Source organism: Coturnix japonica, chromosome 2 (assembly GCF_054131305.1).
Source record: "Coturnix japonica strain WE chromosome 2, WE-NBRP24, whole genome shotgun sequence".
Taxonomy (NCBI): Eukaryota; Metazoa; Chordata; class Aves; order Galliformes; family Phasianidae; genus Coturnix; species Coturnix japonica.
This window is the reverse complement of record NC_140664.1, coordinates 40,700,426-40,709,164: the sequence shown is the minus strand read 5'-3', so window position 1 is coordinate 40,709,164 and position 8,739 is coordinate 40,700,426. Positions and strand designations below refer to the sequence as shown.

The following is an 8,739-nucleotide window of genomic DNA, read 5'->3' as shown; positions in this document are numbered from 1 at the left end:
TGTGCACCCAGGAAGTGAGAAATACATACCGAGAATAATTCATACTTTCAGACATCTGGCTTTAGAGCTGTCAATCACTACCCCTCTTCACTGACTGCATGAAGAGTTAGGGTTCCACTTTTCAGACAGTTGTGGAAAGTTTGGCATGATTTGCACCACATCAGAGTCCCCAGTAGACTCTCGTCTTGCAAGAGAGCACTGAAAGCTACATAATTGTAGTCTGAGCCTCTCTCACAAAATACCACCATCTGCCATACATCAGCAGGCATCTTACAGGTACTAATTATTTTCAGTAGATGGTCCTGCCTAATTGCCTCAGTGTAGTCCAGCCATTCATTGAGCAGGGCAGGGGACTTGGGAAATGCAGTTTATATATTGCACACATCATGCGGCAATTGACAACAGTGACATAGTGTTTCTACAGAATTCTCCTGGATAGTCATACAGTCATCTAAAGTATTTGACTGGCAACCTTAGCAGTGATTCTATCAATAAGCTCAATAATTTATTTCCTCACATAGGTAAATATTTATGGAACACTAAAAATGCCCATAGTACAGTTAAACATTTCAGGACAGATGTCAACATAATAGCTCATCTGAGCTGAGCCAGCAGATTTAGATCTTTCTTAAATCCTAAACCACCACCACCAATAAAATGAGGTACATACCTGAGATCAAAGAGAAGGCTGTCAATTATATGGAAACTTAAAGGAGAGAGTTATGGATCAGACAGAGAGACATAAGGGTACAAATGGATTCAGAGTTGGGGAAGTAAAATGGCAGTGCAGAAGTGATTCATGATATTGTTCAAGACTGAGCGTAAAACATGGGTATCAAAGGAACCAGAGTCCAGCAATAGTCTGCCTGAAGGTAAGATTAGGATTAAATATTTGGAGTAAAATTACTTGAGCAAAAATTCAGGCAGATTCTTACTTTACCCAGGCCACCTCCATAGTTAAAAGTTATTAATCTCCATGGCAGTTCTGTCGTGTGTCCATCAGTAAAGAGAAATTTGCATACTTAAAGCAGCTAGGAATTTATTGAGAAAGTAAGAAAAGGATAAGCATGTTAGTGCAAAATTAAATTAGGACTGTGAAAGTGTAAGCCTATTCTGGCTACAGGCTAAACACTGTTGCAGCAAATTTTCATGCTTGAAGATATCTTTTAAGAGTGGTATGAGATGGATCTCATCGTGCAAAAATAACATCTGAGCCAATCTACAGCTCTCAAATCTGGCACCATGGTTAGCTTAACTTTCCCCAGTCTTTTCTAAAATGAGCAGCTATGAAGTTACAAGACAGAGATGAAAGTGTTATTCTTCTGTACTAGGCACTCAAACTACCGGTGAAAAATGAGAAAAAGCCATAGACACTTTACTAAGAGCAGACTAAATTAATTGAACTCTACTGACAAGTGGCAGATAACCAAAGGTTTATGGACTGAGGACAGGACCCAAATCCTCTGCTGTTACAAACTACTTCTGACTGTCCATGTCAGCAATGCTTACAGACAGAAATGTCTAGGACATCAACCCATTAGGAATGCTGTTTTTAGAAATGATAGAGAGTGTGCCCATAATTTAGTTCTACAACACTAGAATGGATGAGGCAGTTAGGGTTTTCAGGCTCAAAGCATCCTCAGATCACCTCCTTCACACAAATTACCATGCTTATCAATGGTGTCATCCTGTGCAATGAATTTCGATGCTCACCTAATATTGCTCCTGAAAGAGCAGAAACACATCACTAGGGAATGGAATTGGCTGGAAAAACTGTGATGAAATGTTTCTTACTCTTGAATTTGGCAAAATAAAAATGCTGAATGGAAACACTTCAAATTGAGCTATAAACAAAAACAAACCACCAGCTAGGTGGTTATTAACCTCTGTGAAGGTTTGTGATAAAGGGATTTCTTAAATCTCTGATTTTATGTGAAATTCCTAATAAGAAATAATATGCACCCTCCTGTTGTGACTAGCAGCAGTCCCTGTAAAGGAAGAATCCATCAGACACCCCTTTGCAACACACAGGAGGCATCAGGTAAACACATTTGGTAGGTATCACCCAAAGGTTGGTTTTCCATGTTTAAATTTAATTTCTCTTACTGGCTCAAATCATTCACAGAGATATATGTGATGCATCCTGGAGTCTAGTAAATAAGAAGAGAGAATTCTTGAAGAGAAGTTGAAAAATAAGGAAAATTAAATTAAAGTGCCTTGGGGGGAAAGCAGCAAACTGCTTATATTTCTTTTTCTCCTACTCTGGAGATACCACATGTGTGTGGATATAAAACTATTTAGGCTCCTTTACTTGCAAAGGGTAAAGAAAAGATGACTTTTTTCTCTGTCAGACATACCAAAATGCTGACAGCACAGTGTATTATTCATTTGCAGGGTATGAGTCATTGCCTACTCTGTTAGTCAAAGAAAATTATTGTGACCAAGGGGAAAGGTGAAAAATAGTACAAAACAGAATTATAGACCTCTGTGTACCATACTTTATTATTGAATTTACAAGCAGCCATGTGCCAAGACAAACAAGGGGCTGACCCATAAGACAGCAGAGAACAAGAGGTGGTGGTTTTGGCCCACAATTGTATACACACTTGTGGTCTTCATTTCTCCTCTCTAGCATCCAAATTTTCATACATCAAAAGTAGAATGCAGAAAATTGCTTTTCTAGATGTACTGTACTGTTTGAACCACAAGATTAATAACAGTCTGGGACAAATGTACCATCCCATGATAAGAAACCAGAGCTTTCCAGCCCTGCTCAAAAGCAGTTCAAAAGCTAAGCCAAGAGAAGAGCTCTGGTGTCCCAGTGATGAGAACTCACAAAGCTTACGACACCCCCATTTTTTACTGATGTACTTAATTCTTCTTGCATAAAAATGTGGGTTTGTAGACCTGTAGAATCATGTCAGTTGGAAGGGACCATTTAAGGTCATCATATCCAACTCCCTTGCAATGAACAGGGACACCCATGGCTCAATCAGGTTGCTCAGAGCCCAGTCCAGCCTGACCGTGAGTATCTCTAGGGACGGGGCATCCACCACTATAGTGCAACCTGTCCCAGTACCTCACCATCTTTATTGTAAAAACTTCTTTATATCCTATCTATCTAAATTTACCATTTCTTAGTTTTAAACCCCCAGTGCCTTTTCTTCAGGCTGAACAACCTGGCTCTCTCAGCCTGTCCTCACAGGGAGATGTTCCATCCCTTAGATCATTGGTGGCCCTCTTCTTGACACGCTCCAAAAGGTTCATATCTCAATGGAGTACTCCAGGTGAGGTCTCACCAGCATAAAATAGAAGGGCAGGATCACCTCTCTTGACCTGCTGGCCATTCTTCTTTTCATGCAGCCTAGGATACAGTTGGCATCCTGGGCTGTGTGGGAACATTTCTGGCTCATATCCAGCCTCTCATCCACTGTTACCCCCAAGTCCTTTTTCTCAGGGCTGTTAAGATATCGAGGTGGAGAAAAATTGGCTCTGTGCTAGGTCAGCTCTTTTGGAATCCTGTAAATTTCAATTTCTTCCATGAATTTCCCATTCTTAAGCAAGCCCCTTGTTTATTTTATGTAGAATAGGGTTAAAGATAGCTTTTTAGCTCTCAGACCTTCCAAACCTGGAATGTACTGAGACAATATGAAAAAAGCGTTGCTTAGAAAGAAAAATAAAAATCAAAGATCCCTAATTTTGCCTGTCATGGCAAACTTGGAAACCAAAGCTGTACTCTGAGATCAAATGTTTCTTTTAGTATACCAGTAATGTTAGTTCATACACAGTATCCAGAGCAGGACTGCAATATGCTTTGCTTTGAATGCCAGGTGACACAGCAGCAACTGCTGCATCTCTAGCTGCTGGCTCTAAGTTGCGCTGTGGCTGCACAGCCTCTCAGTGGTGTTACTCCAGGTGCCAGGTCTGGAGGCACTTCTGAACCTCTGAGCCCTCTAAAGAACTTCAGCAAGCTGAGCAGCAAACGGCTGCTACCAGCAGTCACTGCATCAAGAAGGATTCTGATTTAAATAATTCAGTTTGGTAGCAATGCATAGGTGGAGCAGTCATTCATTTTCTCTCTTCATAGTTTTTCCTAAATGTCTTTGTCAATTAGAAGGTCTACAAGACATGTTCTTTGGTGAGCATACCTACTTTCTATTTCTTGCAAAATTATAACATATGTACAATCATTCAATACCATTTAATCCTTCAGCATCCCCTTTTACTGCAACATACTCCACTTCTGAAATCTCCTAAATAATAATTGATCTCTCTCTCCAGAAATACTGGCTGTGTATACCTCAGCAGGAACTCTGGTTTTGACAGATACTTCAAGAAACAAATAACTGTTCTTGACCTGGCAGCCTTTTCAGTGAAAGTGTTCTTATTTCTTCCAGAAAGCAAGGCTAGTGAAGAGGATATTTTTCTAGCAGATATGTTTATTGCAATTCTGTGCATTAGTGAAGGGAGCTAAACATTGTTTTGTTCTGGTAGGTTGCAAATGGGAAAGTCTTCCTATTTTAGTGGCTATTTCTGCTATAGATCCTGTTGTTATGAGTATATATAGGGAGGCATGTCCTTTATTTTCTCTATTCTCTGAGTCACATGGGCTGTGAGATGCAGGAGACAAAGTGCCATCAGGGATTACTGCCTGGGTAATAGTAGGGTGGAGACAGAGCTGTGTGCTCAGCTTAGCAGAGATAGATGATACAGCTTCCAGGAAAGAAAGGCACTGGTGGGCATGGGATATGTGCATATGTAGAGCTACAAAGATGGTGAAGAGTCTGAGGAGAAGACATACAAGGAGCAACTGAGGTCCCTCTGTTTGTTCATCCCAGAGCAGAAGAGGGTGAGGGGTGTACTGATGGGGGCCTCACAGGGAATGGAGGGGCAGTGCTGAGCTCTGCTCTCTGGTGGCAGTGACAGTACGCAAGGGAATGGCATGGAGCTGTATCAGGGGAGAGTCAGGGTGGGGGCTTAGTAAAAAGTTCTTCACCCAAACATGGTGGGCACGACCCCAAGCTGCCAGAGTTCAAGGTGTGTTTGGAAAATGTTCTCAGTCAGATGGTCTGATTTTAGTCTTGTGTGGAGCCAGGAGTTGGACTCAGTGATCCTTATAAGTCTCTTCCAACTTGGGATATTCTATGATTCTATGATTTAAGTACATCTCTATGCAAGCTCAGGGCACTAGTCATGGGTAAAAAAGAGAATTCTGAGAGTTTGAACAGTTGATGCAGGAAAATAAGATCATGTTCCTGCCATGAGATTCCTCTGGAAGGACAAGAAATGCAGACACTGAGTACACATTTATCTTTAAATAGCAAAGTTGCATCAATAGAAGTCTGAAATCTTCCACAATCACAAGGGATGCCACTACAATGCAGGGTGCACTCACTCACTGTTATGCCTGTCCTGTGGGTGTGATATGCACTGACCACACATTGTTCCCATGTCAGGAAATGTCCCAGGTGTGCAGTGTTTTCCTCATCCTATTATTTTCAAAGAGCATAGCTGGGTGGAAGCTGTGGTGTGCTCCCATGTTGTCACTGTTGAGAGGCTTGAGACTACAGGTGAGCTGAATAAAGCAACTGTTCTGCAATCTTTATGTAGGGGCATGGTCTTCATTTTGACAGCAGATAATCTGTGCACAGCCAGCTTTCTCTTACATCCTGGAAAAGATGACCACACTGACCTTGTTGAACTACGTAAGATTGGTTTGCAGGGGAAATGGAACAAGTTCATGGCTATAACTAAATTTCATTGTGATAAAGACAGTTTCACCGTAGAAAAAAATCAAGAGGTCCTAGGTACAATATTATGTGATTGGAAAGATTAAAACACACATGAGTTGCAAGAAGATGAATACCTCTGTATTTTTCATGTCGTTCTCAATGGACTATTTATTGAGAAACAGCAAGAATGAAAGAGCAAAACCCCTCTGGCCTTATATGCAGGTTTTTTACTTTCTTTTTGTAAATGGCAAAACACATTTTTTAAGTGTTAGATGTGAATGCTCAATACATTATCAACTCAGAACTATGTAACAATCAAACCTTTTTTCCTTTGTTTATCTATCTGTCTGTATTCTCTCCCAAATTTCAGCCCCTTACCACTCTTGTAATATTCACAGCCATCCCTCACTCTCTGTTTATCACATGCCTCCTTTTTGGCGTGCAAAACTTCCACCAACCTGCTCTTCAAATCTATGCCCAAAAGCAGATTTTTACCTCCAGTGAAACTTCCACCTTAGGTATTTTCTAGGATCTGACAGATGGAGTATTCAAGTCTTACCCACAAAGACTTTTAGAATCATAGAATCACTTGGTAAGATCTGTGTCCAGGCCCATTGCAAAGGTTCTTCAGTAGCCATCAGCTCTACAGAGCAATGATCTGCATAAGAAAGTCCTAGGGAGTCACTGTAATATATTATTCAGAAAAAAGCCAAAGTGTAAAACTACTAAGCTACCTGCACATAGTACTCTGACTTAAAAGGATGGTGAATTGGTTTTCTTCCCTGAGCAGGCATTATTAATTTTCTTCAATGAAATTAGTGGCAAAATAATGCTTTAAATGTGCTTGCATTTGAAGAGAGAAGCACAGAGGAGTGCTTGAATTGCAACAGAATCCCATTCTCAGTTGCCTCTTTATGCTGTCGTTTTTGAGTTTGATACCACTTGCAACCATTTATTTACCCTATTCTATCTTATTCTAAATTAACCGCAGCTCATCTGAAGAATATGAAGTCAAACTATGGTAATGTCAATTGACAATGTCAATGTGAAATCTATGGTAGCTAGAGTGCTCATTCTGAAAATTTACTCTGTATATTCACTCTTACACGTGAAGCAGCTGAGATCTGTCAGAGCAATGATCAGCTCTGAAAAGCCAGCTGCACAGAAGCCAGAATTTTCTCTAGCTGATGACCTTCTTCCTGCTTTTCCATCCCCCTTGTCATTCACCCTATCTCTCTGTGTTTAAATTATGAGCATTTCAAGTCTATATATGCATCCTCACTACTATTACATTAGATCTTACAGGAAATATTGCTCCACTATCCATCATACCGCTAGTCGTTGCCCCTTTCAAGAGTCTATCCTTGAAAGAAAATAGAGAGAAGCTTTATTGTGTCAGTTCAGTGAGCTAGACCCAAAGAAATGATTCCAAACGCCCAGACTTCTGAAAGAGCTCCAGGAATGGATTTAGCCAGAGGCTGATCTTAATCTAGTGCTTGATCTAGCGGTTAGCAACCTTGCCCGGATGGGGTTAGAACTAGATACACTCTGAGGTCCTTTTCAACCCAACGATTGGTTAATTATATCTCTCTTGTACAGTACAAAACACAGGGATACCAAAACTTTAGGAATATACAGTTAATTGCATACATTACGTTTTACTATTCCAGTAAAATGGTGTTTGCATCATAAGGATATCCCAAATAAACTTTAAATTCCAGTGTCCAAGGATTGCTAAGAAAGGAAAGAGATGGAGTCCCACAGATGCACACACTGATTTTACCAGTACTCTGAAACTATTGCTGTAATGCCACACTTCAATTTCATGTTTTAAAGGAGTTTCTAATTCTTCTCTGCTTTCACTGTCTTTAGCAAGCTTTTTCAAGCCCTGTGCATTCTTCTGTCTCTCTGAAGTCTTTAAGTATTTCAGAGTATCAGACAGCACTAACTTTATCATTAAATCATTATTGAAGGCAGCCTAGTCACAGAGGAGTACCATAGTCTATGGCAGTTCTACAGATGTTGAAGCTTGTTTCAGTACTTATTCCAGCCCACTTCAACTCAAAAACAAGAGTGTTTTATTTGTTGCATTTTTTCTTAGAAGCATAAAATATTTTGTTTTTATAATCAACTCCTAATTTCCATTTAAAAGTAGCACAAAATTTAAAATTGTTGATTATCATTCCTCTTCATCGTACAGTTTCTAAAATTATCAAAAGTAACTGGATATTTAATGAATAGCTCAGTAGATTAACAGTAAAATTAAAACAAGGGATATTTTGTTAAACAAGAAGATAGGAATGCTAGGACTTGTAACATGATTATTCATAAGATAGTTTTTCAATATCAGAGGCAAGGGAATGAGTGAAGAGCAGTGGTATTCATGAAGGCTTCTCTGTAAAGTGTATATCTCCACTTTAGCTATCATTTACAGGTTTGCCTGTATCTTGTTCCTGTCTTTTCTGTTTGATTTCAAAAATATCCTCTAGCTTTAACGTAGCATTCCCACACATTGATGACCTTTTAAATAATTAAAATGCTAACAGTTCATACAAGCTATTATGCAACTCAACTCTTCAAAGCAGCAGGCAAAAGACCAAAACTGTGAGACAGAAAACTTGTCTGTGCTACTTGTTTTTGATTTGCTTTGTTTTTCTGACAGGCTCTGTTTGAGGAAAATTGAGACGTGTGCTTTGTTACTGGTTCAGTGCTCAGAAATTCTTCAGTGTCGTGTCATTATTCATCGTTTCTGTTTTGATCATTTAAGCGATCTTTTCATGTTGTTTTCCTCCTGGATATATTATCTGACATACAACAACCAGAGCGTTCATAAAGCCCTTTGGTGCCTGGGGGTGCATACGTAGCTGATGCCTGTTTAAATGGCAGTTTCACAGCCTTTGGAGGTATGCTGCATCATCTGAATAAAAGAGAAAAACAATTGTTGCATTAGAAAGCTTAAGACACTCTTAAAATCATCTGCTCAAAACAGTGACATAGCCTGGGAGGA

General features: G+C 39.8%; 1 long non-coding RNA gene across 1 annotated transcript in view; it reads right to left on the bottom strand.

The window, feature by feature from the left end:
- Positions 1-2,222: 2,222 nt before the first annotated feature.
- Positions 2,223-8,739, bottom strand: part of LOC107310108 (uncharacterized) — a 113,207-nt gene continuing 106,690 nt past the window's right edge. Inside the window, exon 5 of the long non-coding RNA XR_001553483.3 lies at positions 2,223-8,649. This is a non-coding gene — a long non-coding RNA (uncharacterized LOC107310108). The remainder of the gene's footprint in view (positions 8,650-8,739) is intronic.